This window comes from Erinaceus europaeus, chromosome 11 (assembly GCF_950295315.1).
Source record: "Erinaceus europaeus chromosome 11, mEriEur2.1, whole genome shotgun sequence".
In the NCBI taxonomy this organism is placed as follows: domain Eukaryota; kingdom Metazoa; phylum Chordata; class Mammalia; order Eulipotyphla; family Erinaceidae; genus Erinaceus; species Erinaceus europaeus.
Genome location: NC_080172.1, coordinates 41,241,435 through 41,255,656, shown reverse-complemented (window position 1 = coordinate 41,255,656; position 14,222 = coordinate 41,241,435). Strand labels below are relative to the sequence as shown.

General features: G+C 43.8%; 1 protein-coding gene across 10 annotated transcripts in view; it reads right to left on the bottom strand.

Moving 5' to 3' along the window:
* The window catches only part of KCNAB2 (potassium voltage-gated channel subfamily A regulatory beta subunit 2), a 106,557-nt gene that overhangs the window by 21,813 nt on the left and 70,522 nt on the right, over positions 1–14,222 (bottom strand). The gene's annotated exons all lie outside the window — the stretch shown is intronic.

The following is a 14,222-nucleotide window of genomic DNA, read 5'->3' as shown; positions in this document are numbered from 1 at the left end:
AGATTCTCAAAATATGACCTTCTGGGGAAATAATGAGCACAGACAGTCACGCTGGACCAGAGGGTGCTTAGGAAGAGAAGCAGACTCATAGGGGCGAGGTTGCGGTGATGCATCTACAACACCAAGGACCCCCAAGGTTTCCAGAAAACAGCAGAAGCTGAAAGAGAGGCTCCAACAGATTTGCCTTTAGAGATTTCAGAGGGGAGATGTCCCTGTGACACTGGGTTTGGGACTTCTAACCCCCAGAGCCATGAGAGAATAACTATTTTGTTTTAAGTACTGGGAAACCAGCATAGCCCTAGGCAAGTGCTGCAGCACTCACACTAGAGTGAGGGCTTTTAAAAATTCACGGTTTCAAAGTTATAGGACATACAAACCATGGAATACCTCTTTGCATTTAAAAAAGAAGATGGGGGCCAGGTGATGACTCACCTGGTTAAGCACACAGATTACCATGTATAAGGACCTGAGTTTCAGATCCTGCTCCCCACCTGCAGGGAGGAAGCTTCACAATGGTGAAGCAGGTACTCAGGTGTCAATCGTGCTCACCCTCCCTATTTCACTCTCCACTCTCAATTTCTCTTTTTCCTATCAAATAAAATAGAAAGAAAAAAGAAAGAAAGAAAGAGAGAAAGAAAGAAAGAAAAAAGAAAGGAAGAAAGGCTGCTAGGAGCAGTGGATTCTTGTGCTGATAAAAAGCCCCAGTTAACCCTTGTGGCAATAAAAAAGAATAAGAAGGAGAAGGAGAATTAGAAGGAGGAGAAGGAGAAGGAGAGGGAGGAGAAAAGGAAGAGGAAGAGGAAGAAAGAGGAGGAGAAGAATAGGAAGAAAGGAGAAAGGAGGAGGAGAAGAGGAAATCAAGATGGTGGTGATATTGGGTCCTTTGGGACAAAAAAGGATGAAACTTGAGGTGATTATACTTAGTGAAGTAAGAAAGGGGGTGAAAGATTGAAAGACAACTACCAGATGGTTTCACTCAAATGTGGAATCTAGGGAATCAAAACACATGAACTTGCAAAAGAAAAAAAAAAGGTAGCCAAATTGTCTCTGTGAAAACTGTAGTAGTTACCATTGCTGGGGGTAGAGGACAGAACTTTGGTGGTGGCTGTGATGTGGAATAAGACTCACGTAACTTTATAATCTTGTAAACCATTATTGGATCACTAATAACAACAAAAACCTAAAGTCCGGGAGTTGGGCAGTAGCACAGCAGGTTAAGTGCACATGGCACAAAGCACAAGGACTAGCATAAGGATCCCAGTTCAACTGTCCAGCTCCCCACCTGCAGGGGAGTTGCTTCACAAGCCATGAAGCAGGTCTGCAGGTGTCTTTTTTTTTTTTTATTAAATTTTGTTGTTGTTGTTATTGGATAGAGACAGAGAGAAATTGAGAGAGAAGGGGGAGATAGAGAGGAAGAGAGACAGAAAGACACCTGCTTCACCGCTTGTGAAGCAACTCCCCTACAGGTGGGGAGCCAGGGGCTTGAACCGGGACCCTAACCAGTCCTTGCGCTTTGCACCACATGTGCTTAATCCGCAGCGCTACCGCCCAATTCCCTACAGGTGTCTTTCTTTCTCTCCCCATCTGTCTTCCTCTCCTCTCTCCATTTCTCTCTGTTCTATCCAACAACAACGACATCAGTAACAACAGCAATAATAACTACAACAATAAAACAATGGCAACAAAAGGGAATATATAAATATTAAAAAAACAACAACAACAAAAACTAAAGTCCACGGCTGCGATGTCAGAGCCCTGTGACACTGAGTTTTTCCCAGAAACCTCGTGAGGTTGGTATGATTACTGCTTGCAGATGGAGATCAACATCCTCTGTCAGTACTCTGGCCTCAACCCATGTTTCTCTGATGCCACATACTCTCAGTGGGAAGTCAGGGGCTGGGAAGGGTGTGTGGTGGTGAGGTGGGGGTGGTAGTTGCCACAAGATTCTGCCTGAGGGCTGCTGAAAGGCTAACTTCTGTGTTCTATCAGCTAATGAGTAGTGGGGACAAGGGCCAAGGAGATGGGGAAAGCTTCCTTGTAAGCCCGATAGTCCCCTAAGAGGCAGGAGAGGTCCCCCTGAACTCTGAACACAGTGTGTGTGGGGGGATCATTTTGAGATGCAAACCTCTCCCTTACTTCCTCAGAGCTCAAAGCATTCCTTCCCAACTAGTTCAAGGAGGTCTAAACATTATTAAATGCCACAAAAACAGAAGGACAGAAAACCAGCCAAATGCAGCTTCCTGGAGCTTCTCCACACATCAGACTGCAAAGTCCCACCAGGCAGGCTGCTGCAGAGTGAGGCTGGGGGACCCTTGGTGGGGGTGTCCATGCTCAATTACTACCTCCTATGCTAACAGAACCCTTGATTTTTAAAAAGAAGACAGAAATCTGGGATTTTTTTTTTTGGGGGGGGAAAGGGTGGGTAGACGGTAACATCTGATTTTCAGATGGTGCAAGGAAACCCAGAGATTTCCAATACCTAGTAAGCCAGAATTAACTCCTACTAGTTAAAGCTAACCCAGCATAATTAAAGTCATCTTCACTAGTCCCCTACTGTCGTTTGAATCAGAAAGTTCACTGGTGGGAGAGCTTCTGTTCCATTGCAAGGCTGCTACCCCACCACCCCCAACAGCTCTAGGATAATTGCGCCAATTGTATCCATCCTCCCTCCCCACAGAGTGCTCCCAGTCTCTTCCTCCTCCTCTTTCTCCTAGACTCATCTGGCTCAATGCCCCAAGGTATATTCACTGTCCTTGTCTTCACCCCAGCTTTTTTGGGATGCCACTGAATGCCTCCAGAGCTCTACCCAGGAGATACCATGTACCAGACCCTAACAATTTTGGGGTGTATGCTGTTTCCTGTAGAGGGTTTTTAGAGCAGAAGTGACTCAGGGCCAGAGCTTTATTTTCATATTCTGGACTCCCATGTATTTTCAGGTACCCCCCATCTTTATTACACGAATGGTTCATACTGTGGGTATTCTGCATTTTTTTTCACCTACAATAAAACATCCTGAAAAATCAATTCAGAAAAGTTCACGGAGATTTTCTTCACTCATTAAAAAGTTATTTTTAGCGGTTTACGACTGTGAAGGGGGCTGGGACAGAGCTCTGCCCAGTACACACATGTACAAACACTCTGGTTTGAAGCCCCCATGACCACACAGAAGCACTATGTGTTGTTTCTCCTTTTCCTGTTTCTGTCTCTCCCTCTCTTCCTCCCCATATATATGTTGTATATAACATATATATTAAATATATAAAAATAAAAAAATTTAATCAGGGTTATCCCTGGGGCTTGGTACCTGCAAGACAACTCCACCATTCCTGGTGGTCCTCCCTCCCTTCCTTTTTTTTTTTTTTTTTCCCCTCCAGGGTTATTGCTGGGGTTTGGTGCCTGCACTACAAATCCACTGCTCCTGGAGGCAATTTTTTTCCTTTTGTTGCCCTTGCTGTTTATCACTGTTGTTATTGCTGTCCTTATTGTTGAATAGGATAGAGAGAAATCGAGAGAGGAAGGGAAGACAGAGAGGGGGAGAGAAAGACAGACAGCTGCAGACCTGCATCACCACTTGTGAATCGACCCCCCTGCAGGTGAGGAGGTGAGGCTCGAACAGGGATCCTTACACTGGTCCTTGCGCTTCATGCCATGTGTGCTTAACTCGTTTCTCTACTGCCCGGCCGCCCTTCCTTTCTTTCCTGATAGAGACAGAGAAATAGAGAGGGAGAGAGAAGGAGACAGAGGGAGAGAGAAGAGAGATACTGTAGCACTGTTCCACCACTCATGAAGCTCCCTCTTAGGAACTGGGGTCAAACCTGGGTCATGCATATGACAATATGTGCACTATACATAGTGAACTACCACCTGGCCCCTCTCCTTCTATCAAAAAAAAAAAAAAGAAAGAAAAAAAGGAAAGGAGAGAATGCCAGGAGCAGTGGATCATTCAGATATAAGCCCTGGCAAATAATAATTTTTAAAACTAAATTAATAAAAATTACAGCAGGGCCCGAAAGGTAGGTGTCAAGTAGGGTGCATGCTTTGCCATATTCATGGCCCAGGTTCTAGCTCCAGTACCATGTGGGAGGTGCTATGGTGCTGCAGTATCTCTATGTCTATTTCTAACTATCTAAGTGATAGACATGTGCTGGCCCCAGCTCCAATAAACTGTGGCAAAATAAACATATAACTTGCTCTTTTAGCTGAGTGTCAGTGTACAGTACAGTGGCATTAAATTCATTTGCAGTGTTAATGCAACCATCACCACCTTCTATCTCTAAAGCATTGTCATCTTCTCAAACTGAAACTCTGCTCATTAGACATTAACTCCTCACACTGCCCTGCTCTGGAGTCTGCGTTTTGGACCTTCTGTCTCTACAGTGTTCACTACTCCGTGTCTCTCACATGAGTAAAGCCCCCTAAGTATCCACCCTTCTGTGACTGCTTGCTTATTTCCCTTCTCACAGTGTCCTCAGGGTTCCTTCAGGCTGCAACATTTGCAGGGCAGTGCTGTTTTCTACGGGCTGGCTTCACGGGGTGAGGGGGGGGGGGTAACAGACGACCCGGGACTCATGGCTGGGTTGTACGCAGTATCTCTTTATTCATGCAGGACACAGCGCAATCTAAGCCGAGCTAAGCTAAACTAACTAAAGTACCCTAAAACTCACAATGCTGTTTTTATATATACTTGCCAAGTAGGGTGGAAACAGGATGTGACATAGAGAGGGTGGAGAGAAAAGTGACTGGTGAAAATCAGAGTGTGACAAGGAGAGGGGGCGGGGCAAAAACATATCATGAACCAGTGGGGATTGAACCAATGCCCTGCAGTGGTTATGTAAATAGAATACAGTGGTTATGTAAATAGAATACAGTGGTTATGTAAATAGAATACAGTGTTAAGCAGGGGGTATTAAACCAATGAAACAGAAGGGGTCTCATGCATACCAACAGGGCAGGTTTTTGACTGCCAGGCAGGGGGTGATGGGTGGGAGGGGGGCAGAGTGAGCAGTGAGGCTGGTATGTGCGGAAGAGGAAGAGGACAGCCTGCTCCACTGTCTGCCTTGTGCTCAGAGCAAATTTTCTTTATACTACAGTGCACCAGATGCTTCTATGCTATGGATGGTCACAGGCAAAGCTTCCATCTCTTGACACCATTTCTTCCCCCACCCCCACCCACCTCCTTTAGCCCTAAGGAAGCCAAGCACATGTTCCTGTCCCCAGGGTTTGGGGGCTCTTTCTTCAGACCACTATGTGGCTCAATTCCTCACTTTTTTTTAACTTAAAAATTATTTTATTTTCTGATTGGATAGAAAGAGAGAAATCAATAGGGAAGGGGGGAGATAGAAAGGGAGAGAGAAAGACACCAACACTGTTTGTGATGCTTCCCTCCTGCAGGTGGGGGCACCCTTGAACCTGGGTCTCTGCACATGGTAACATGTAAGCTCTACTATGTGCACCAGCATCTGACCCCCATTTCTCATTTCTACCTCCTCCTAGAGGTTGTTCCATATAAAACAGGCACCTGGGATCCAGTCCCTCTTTCTCTACTTTTTTGCTTTCTGTGATCAAATAAATAATGACTTCCCAAAGACACCAGACTACCAGAATCTGAATATCACTTTTGGTGGAGAAAAGGTTGTTATAGAGATGATTAAACTACCCTTAGTTTTAATTAAACTCCCTCAAAATGGGGAGGTTATGCTGGATTAGCTAAATGGACACTACATAAGTCCTTCTAAGAGGGAGGTGAAGGGACACTTGACCAGGCAGGAGGAAAGGGCCCTATGACTAAGCAGGCAGAGGACACAGTGACTGTCCACCAGCTGAGGATCACTGGCAGGTTCGGGGAGCTAGAAGAGGCAGGAAGTGTCCTCCCAAAGACCCTCTGGAAGGAGTGTGACCCTGCTGACACCTTGATTTGGCTCAGTGACACTGATTTTGGACTTCTGGCTTCTGAAACTGTGAGAGCATAAACTACTCTTATTTTACAGGTAGGCAGCAGGCGGTTGGTGGTACAGTGGCTTGCAGGAAACCTACACACTTTCCATCCACAGTACATTTCACCTTAGGGAGAAGCTAGCCTTCCTTTCTTTCCTCCTTCTAGAAAGAGAGTGCTGGAGGCCAGGCCCTGACACATAGCAGGGCTTTGTGAATAGGAGAAGCCAGGTCCCTATCATCATCAGCCAGGTCTCTAGGGCTCATCAAGCAGGGGATGAGAATGCTGTCACAGAAGAACTCCAGCTTCACACCCCTTAGCAGACAGACAGATAAGAATATTATCCTGGTCAACCCAGCAGGCACATGGATAATTCCAGATGTGCAAGGGAAGGAGGGAATCAGAATTCTTAGGGCTGTGACCTGAGAGTTGGCACAGTGGCTAAAATACTGGAATCTCCAACCTGAGATCCCGAGTTATTGCTGACATCACATGTGCCAGAGTGATGCCTGAGTTCCTTTTTCTTCTCTTCTTTCTCATAAACAGAGAAACTAATTTAAAAAAAGGAAGAAAGAAAAGAAAGAATTCTCAGTACTATGTAGTCTTGTTTTTGTAATTGTTAATGATTCTGGAGCTTTTCTCTCTACAGGTTTGTCCTATGTAAATAAATGCCTTTTCCCTACAAAGCCACACCTCTAACAATTATATCTGAATGGCTGTGTTTCTTCTGTGCTCTTCTGGGGTAGGCCTGTTCCAATATCATTCTTCAAAACATGATTTTCTTTCTGGGTCCAGGAAATGGCTCAGTGGGTAGAGTTCCTGCCTTATCAGATATCAGGCATGGGGTCCCATTCCCAGTCTCAAAGGAGAACACCATGGACACCCAACAGGGAGCTCTGGGAATGATGGCAGTGCTTCAGTGTTTCTCCCTTTATCTCTGTTTCTAAAAAATAGAGACTAAAAATGGACCAGGGAAGCCACTCAGTGGTATTGTGCATATGGGAAACCTTGGGTTCATTTCCTGACATCCCATTTAAAAGCAAACAAAGAAAGAAACACAACTAAAGACTTCCACTCTGCATGCCATTTTAGAAAATGGAGTTTCTCTATGGTGACTCTGACTATTTCTAATGTTAATCCTAGGCAAGGAGGAAGAAGACTCAAGAATCACATAGGCTACTTTCCTTTGGGACCAAAATCCATCCTGCCCAGTATGGTGACACTGGCCGGACCTGAAAATAGCTGCATGTTCCCAGGCAAGACCTGCATGGAATATCTCCTCTGACTCTACAGGCATGGCCTAGATGCCAGCTTCATCATGTAGCCCCACTTCCTTGAATAGGGAATGACATCCACCGCCACGGCAGAAGGCAGAAGCTTGATTGTGACAAAGTGTGATAATAAACACAGAGTTTTCAGCCATGAGATTCTCACTAAATGGTATTGCCCAGGTTGCTTGAAGCACATGCCCAGGAGGGGACTTTCTATCTTACTTAGGTCACAGGAAGAACTCTGAACTAGACACTGAAACCTGACTATGACCTGATCTCAGACTTAGTAACACTGTCTGCTTCCTCTGTGGGCTCAGAGCCATGCTCTCCAGCCCACAAGGCTTTCTCTGGGACAACAGTCCTGCAGATACCTGCAGATATCCACTGCTGCCCTACAGGATGGTAGAAAAATTTTCTGTTATGGGTCAGAGAGTTAGTGGGTCAGTTGGTCTCTGTGGCAGTGACTCAGCCCTATACTCCTAACTTAAAAAAATAAAAATTATTTACTTATGTATACCTCTGTTCATAGCAGCACTATTTGTAACAGTACAAGTCTAAAAAAATGCAAATACCCAATGATAGGTAAGTGGTTAAGAAAGTCGTGGTATGAGAGGCTGGGTGGTGGTTTACCCAGTACAGCACTCATATTACCAGGCAAGAGGACCTGGGTTCAAGCCCCTGGCCCCTACCTGCAAGGGGAAGCTCCACGAGTGGTGGAGTAGTACTGCAGGTATCTCTCCTTCTCTCTGTCTCTCTCTGTTTCTTAACTCTATGAAAAATAGAAAAAAGGAAAAAATGGCCATTGGGAATGATGGATCTGCTGTACATGCACTGAACTCCAGAGATAACCTTGGTGGAAAAAAAAGGTTGCAGGACAAACACACAATGAAATACTACTCATCTTTAAGATGAAATCTTCTCTTGTGTTGCATCTTGGATAGAACATGAAGGACTCATGTTAAGTGAGATAAACCAGAAGGAGGAAGAGGAAGAGAAGGAGAAGGAAGAATGGACCATCAAGGGGCAAAGTGAAAGGGGGCTGAGAGGACCTTGGGAACCCAATATGCAATAGTGGAGCAAGATGTCCTTGGTGGGAATGATGTGTAGACACCTACTCCAGGGAGATTGAGAAACTGAGCTTGGGCCAGGGTGACAGCATAATAGTTATGCAAAAAGACTTTCATGCTAAGGGCTCTGAGGTTCCAAGTTTAATCTCTGGCTCTACCATGGGCCAGAGTTAAGCAGTGCACTGGTTAAAAAACAAACAGAACTGTACTGATGAGACAACTTGTCTTATAAGCCGTTATTATTCCTCATCGGTAAGGTGATTTTAAAAACTTTCTTTATAAAAATTGGCTGTGGGATTCATAAAAACGGAAAGTAGATGAGAGGTTACCAGGGACAGGAGAGTAATTGCTTAATGGGAATAGAGTTTAAGTTTGGGGGAGTGATTTGAAACAGCTCCTATTCCATAGCCACACCTTTCAAAGTCCAGGAATGAAACAATTTGGAGACAATGATGAATGTAAAGTGAATGTACTTAGTGCCACTGAATTGTACACTTAAAAGTTTATCATTGGTGGTTCAGCAGTGGAGTCTACTCCTTGGGCACCACATATGATTAAGCTACACTTTGATCTCTTTCATATAAAAATAAAATAAAATATGGCTTGGAAAGTGGTACAGTGGAAAAAGTATAGGACTTTTCAAACATGAGGTGGTTAGTTCAATCCCTGGGACATATGACAAGTGATTTTTCTGGTCTCCTTTTCCCTATTTCCTTTTTTCCTCTCTTTTTCTGGTTCCCTTTCCCTCTCTCTCTCTCTTTTTTATTAGGAAAATAAAACATCTACAGTAAAGTAGAATAAAATGGTCCATTTAATGTGATTATTATTATTAATTTATTTTAATTTTGATTTTATTTCTTACCAGAGCATTGCTCAGCTCTGCTTTATGGTAGTTCTGGGAATTGAACCTGGGTTTTTTTGATGCCTCAGGTATGAATGTCATTTTGTATAACCATTATGCTATCTCCCCAGCTCTATTTTATGTTCTATTTTAACCATAATAAAAAGTGGTTAGGGAGCTACGAGCAGCAGCAGATCGCTTTCTCTCCTCTCCTCTCCTCTCCTCTCCTCTCCTCTCCTCTCCTCTCCTCTCCTCTCCTCTCCTCTCCTCTCCTCTCCTCTCCTCTCCTCTCCTCTCCTCTCCTCTCCTGGATCAACTAGGAATACCAAAGGAGACCACCCGGGACTGAAACAAGACAGGACTAGAATGACCACAGGAACCCACTAAATCACCGGTGAGTACAAACACGTGTGGCTGGTGACAGAGAGGAGAGAGGAGCCTAAGGAGAGATTAAGTGACTGCTAACAGTCCAGCAGTTTATCAGTTGAGACACCACCTCCAGTCTGCTCCACCAACAAGGGGACAGTTGAAGGGAGGAGAGGACTCCCCAGAGACTCACCAAGTGCAACTCTGAGTCTCCATTGCTACTACCCTCAGAATCTGGAGCAGCGACAGGGAGAGACACCAGGGGACAGAGTTCTAACCAGGAAACTCAGGAGAAGACCTATACCTCAGTGGCATAGCTGAGGGGCTGTGAAAGTCTCTTTGCATAACCACTGGATTATCTCTGCCACACCCTGCTTTATCTCTTGGTCAGGAGTCAGTGATTAAGCTAAGAAGCCTATTGATAGTTTAAAAGCCCTCAGGCTCCCATAGCCTACAGGGAAGAAAAAAAAAAGAGGCTTTTACACAACTGAGCTCCAACTCAGGGATTAAAATACTATTGAAACAACTGTTAACTTCCACCACTGTGAACCCTTTAATTAACTTACTTAAACACAAGTCAATCCAGGCAATAGCGATCAGTAATTTGAAAAGTACTGATAAAGGGAACTCATAACATAATATATAAAATGGTTAAAACAACAAGAAGAAATATTGGAGAATCGAACCAGGACAAGAGTCCAGCTAAAAGTCCTCCAGAGGGTGAAGCAAAAAATAACGAGTTCAACATCCAAACATTAGCTAAGGAAATAATAACAGGAGTGAGTAAAGAATTAGAAAAAATTGTATCAGAAATACAGGAACAACAAATGAGACTATGGAAGAAAATACTAATTATCTCATGGTTATTAGAGAGCTGAAAGCTGAAATCGCTGAGCTAAGAACACAACTAGCTGAACAAGCTAAAACAGTATCAGAACAGGGCAACAAAACAGATGAACTCCAGAAAACAGTAGAGGGCAGAGAGAATAGAATCAATGAGGCTGAAGACAGAATTAGCAAGATTGAGGATGAATTAGAGACAACTAAAAAAGAAGTAAGAAGTTTCAAAAAGAGATTAATAGATGCTGAAAACAACAACAGAGTCCTATGGGATGACTTCAAAAGAAACAATATACGCATTATTGGCATACCAGAGGAAGAAAGAGAAGGAGAGGAAGAAAGCATTTTCCAAGCCATAATAGCTGAAAACTTCTCTAGTCTAGACAACAATGAGATATCACTTCACTCCTGTGAGAATGTCATACATCAGAAAAGGTAACAGCAGCAAATGCTGGAGAGGGTGTGGGGTCAAAGGAACCCTCCTGCACTGCTGGTGGGAATGTAAATTGGTCCAACCTCTGTGGAGAACAGTCTGGAGAACTCTCAGAAGGCTAGAAATGGACCTACCCTACGACCCTGCAATTCCTCTCCTGGGGATATATCCAAAGGAACCCAACACATCCATCCAAAAAGATCTGTGTACACATATGTTCTTGGCAGCACAATTTGTAATAGCCAAAGCCTGGAAGCAACGCAGGTGTCCAACAACAGATGAGTGGCTGAGCAAGTTGTGGTCTATATACACAATGGAATACTACTCAGCTGTAAAAAATGGTGACTTCACCGTTTTCAGCCGATCTTGGACGGACCTTGAAAAAAATCATGTTATGTGAAATAAGTCAGAAACAGAAGGATGAATATGGGATGATCTCACTCTTAGGCCAAAGTTGAAAAACAAGATCAGAAACGAAAACACAAGTAGAACCTGAAATGTAATTGGCATATTGCACCAAAGTAAAAGACTCTGGGGTGGGAGTGGGTGGGTGGGGAGAATACAGGTCCATGAGGGATGATAAATGACATAGTGGGGGTTGTATTGTTAAATGGGAAACTGGGGAATGTTATGCATGTACAAACTATTGTACTTACTGTAGAATGTAAAACATTAATTCCCCAATAAAGAAATAAATTAAAAAAATAAAATAAGAAGTGGTTAAATGACAGTTTTAAGTTTTATATATTTAATAATCTTTATATACTCAGCATAAAAGAAAAAATAGGCTGGGGGGCTAGTTTTGGTCCTCTGGTCTCTTCTGATGATATTTGTGGCATACTGCTACAGAACAAAATGCCCCTTTGCCATAGTGAATGTCCCAGATTTTCATTTCTGCATCTCAGCATCAGATTTTCATTTCTGCATTTCATTTCAGCATCTGGACACTGTTTTGCACACAGGAGCTAGCTCCCCAAATAGGATACTGTTTCTGGATTCCTTGGCAGGCCACATGCATCCCTCTGGGTATGGGCTTAGCCAGGAGCACAGCTCCAGATGGGCCACCCATCTGGAATATGTGGCAGCCCAAGGCCTCTCTGGGACTGGGCAGCACACAAGCCCTTCTGCATCCCTGAATGGTCTTCAGTTCCTTGTGGCACTAATGACTCAGTCTGAGCAGGCAGCCAGTTCAATGATAAAACTTAGCCATCTTTCACCTGAACCTGGTGATGTGGACCCCTCACAGTGGACTTACTGACTTTGGGGAGGCAGTAACTGGTATTTAATAATAATAAATAAAAATTTCTGCTTACTCTGTCATTCCTTTTTTTTCTTTTTGCCTGCTGGGACTTTTTAGAATCTTGAACCTGTTATTAATGTAGTCATTGTCTTCTTAGATTTGTGTCATTTGGAAATGACTTCTAGGATCTTCATCCATGTCACTATCTCCCTGATGAAAACACGGGGAAGGTGGGAGTTGGCCAGGGCTGCTGGCTCAATCAATGCTGAGTGCAAAGGATCTGCTGATGGAAATCATCTAATTGAGGGCTAGGGGGTAGAATACTGGTTATGCAAAAACCACGCCTGAGGCTCCAGGTCCTGGGTTTAATCACAGGTACCAAGACAAGCCAGAGCTGAGCAGTGTTCTGCTGGAAAAAAAAAAATCATCTAACTAGGAAGTCATTATCTGACCTGGTCTCTAAATCATTCCCATAGCAGTGTAGCTAGTGCCATTTGGAAAGGAAGTCATGCCCTGCTACATAAGGCCTCCATTTACTATTTCAGTAACCACACTGAAAGGGAAAAAGGTGAATCAGACATCACTTCTTCAGAGCAATCCATGTGGGCTCTGGGGCTCTGGCTTCTCTTCTAAGTGCTTGGAATCAATTTGGGGGGGGTGGTGGTCAAAGGTAAAATAATTCTCCACACCTTGAAAACTCCCAACTTCATTCCAAGATAGTTTGGGGCCCAAACCTCAAAGCCAGGGCAGAAAATTCTATCATCAGCTACAGTCATACAAAAAAGAAAGGAACAAAGATACAAATTTTCCTTTTCCTCTGAAAACTAACAGCAATCACAGCTAACAAGGTCTCAGGTAAACGTGCTTAGTAATTTTTAAATGCAGCCTTTCCCACGCTAAGTAGGGCATTCATTAGTTTCTGGTGCAGAGGTCTGGAACTCTGAGCTAATGTCACTGACAATAAGTACACACTGGCCAGGGAACCACTCCCCCTTGTCCCTATCAGGACAGACTTGTGACACAGGCAGGGGTCCCATAGTGAGGAAGGAAGCCCCAACAAGCTAGTTGATAATGGCTGTGCACCCAATTAAGGACACTTTCGGGGAATATACAGCTGGGAGATTAGTAAAATGCAAACCCACTCCAAGTCTTTAGTTTGCAGGAAAATGTGTAGAATCTGCATTCCAACTGCCCTCTTCAGATTCACCTGGGCTCATTTACAGAAGCAGCTTAGAACGACACTGGGCCTTATACTCTGGAAAAAAAGAAAACCTTCCCTGCATTTTTCCAGGCTAATTGTAGAACAGGTGTGTCACACAGATGAGGAATATGAGTTTCTGGGACCTTTTCTGTTAAATTTATTTATTTATTTATTTATCTATTTGTTTTTTCATAGTTCTGGAGACTTACAGAGACCAAGATCATGGTAGTAGCAAATCTGATGTCTGGACTGGGCCTACTTCCTATTTCATAGGTAGCAGCCTTTGGGCTGTGTCTTTTTTTTATTTTTTAAATATTTATTTATTCCCTCTTGTTGCTCTTGTTTTATTGTTGTAGTTGTTATTGTTGTTATTGATGTCGTTGTTGTTGGACAGAGAGAAATGGAAAGAGGAGGGAAGACAAGAGGGGGAGAGAAAGATAGAAACCTGCAGACCTGCTTCACTGCTTGTGAAGCAACTCCCCTGCAGGTGGGGAGCCGGAGGCTGGAACTGGGATCCTTCCTTATGCTGGTCCTTGTGCTTTGTGCCACCTGCGCTTAATCCACTGTGCTACAGCCTCACTCCCCCGTTTTTATTTTTTAAATTATATTTTATTTATTTATTTGATTGAAACAGAGAAATGGAGAGGGAAAGGGTGGATAGAGAAGGAGAGAGAGATATCTGTAGTATTGCTTCACCACTTGTGAAGCTTTCCCCCTATAGATGGGGACCTTTTCAGTTTTTTATTTTTGGTGCTGGGGATTGAATCCAGAGACATATACACAAAGCATGAGCTCTGCCCTGGCAATGAGCTATATCCTCGGTCCCAGTTTCTGTGACTTTAAGGTACATTCTGAAGCCCCATGGACCCAGCTGCTGAGTATTGGTGCTAGATATGGCATGTTTTCACCACTGCCAGGGCTCCCTAAGGGTACAAGAGGAGGGGAGCAGTGGCAGCTGCCTTGAGGAAGGCTCGAAGGTACACGCAGTAGACTTTTACCAGGTGCCTGGGTATGAACAGCACTTTTTTTAA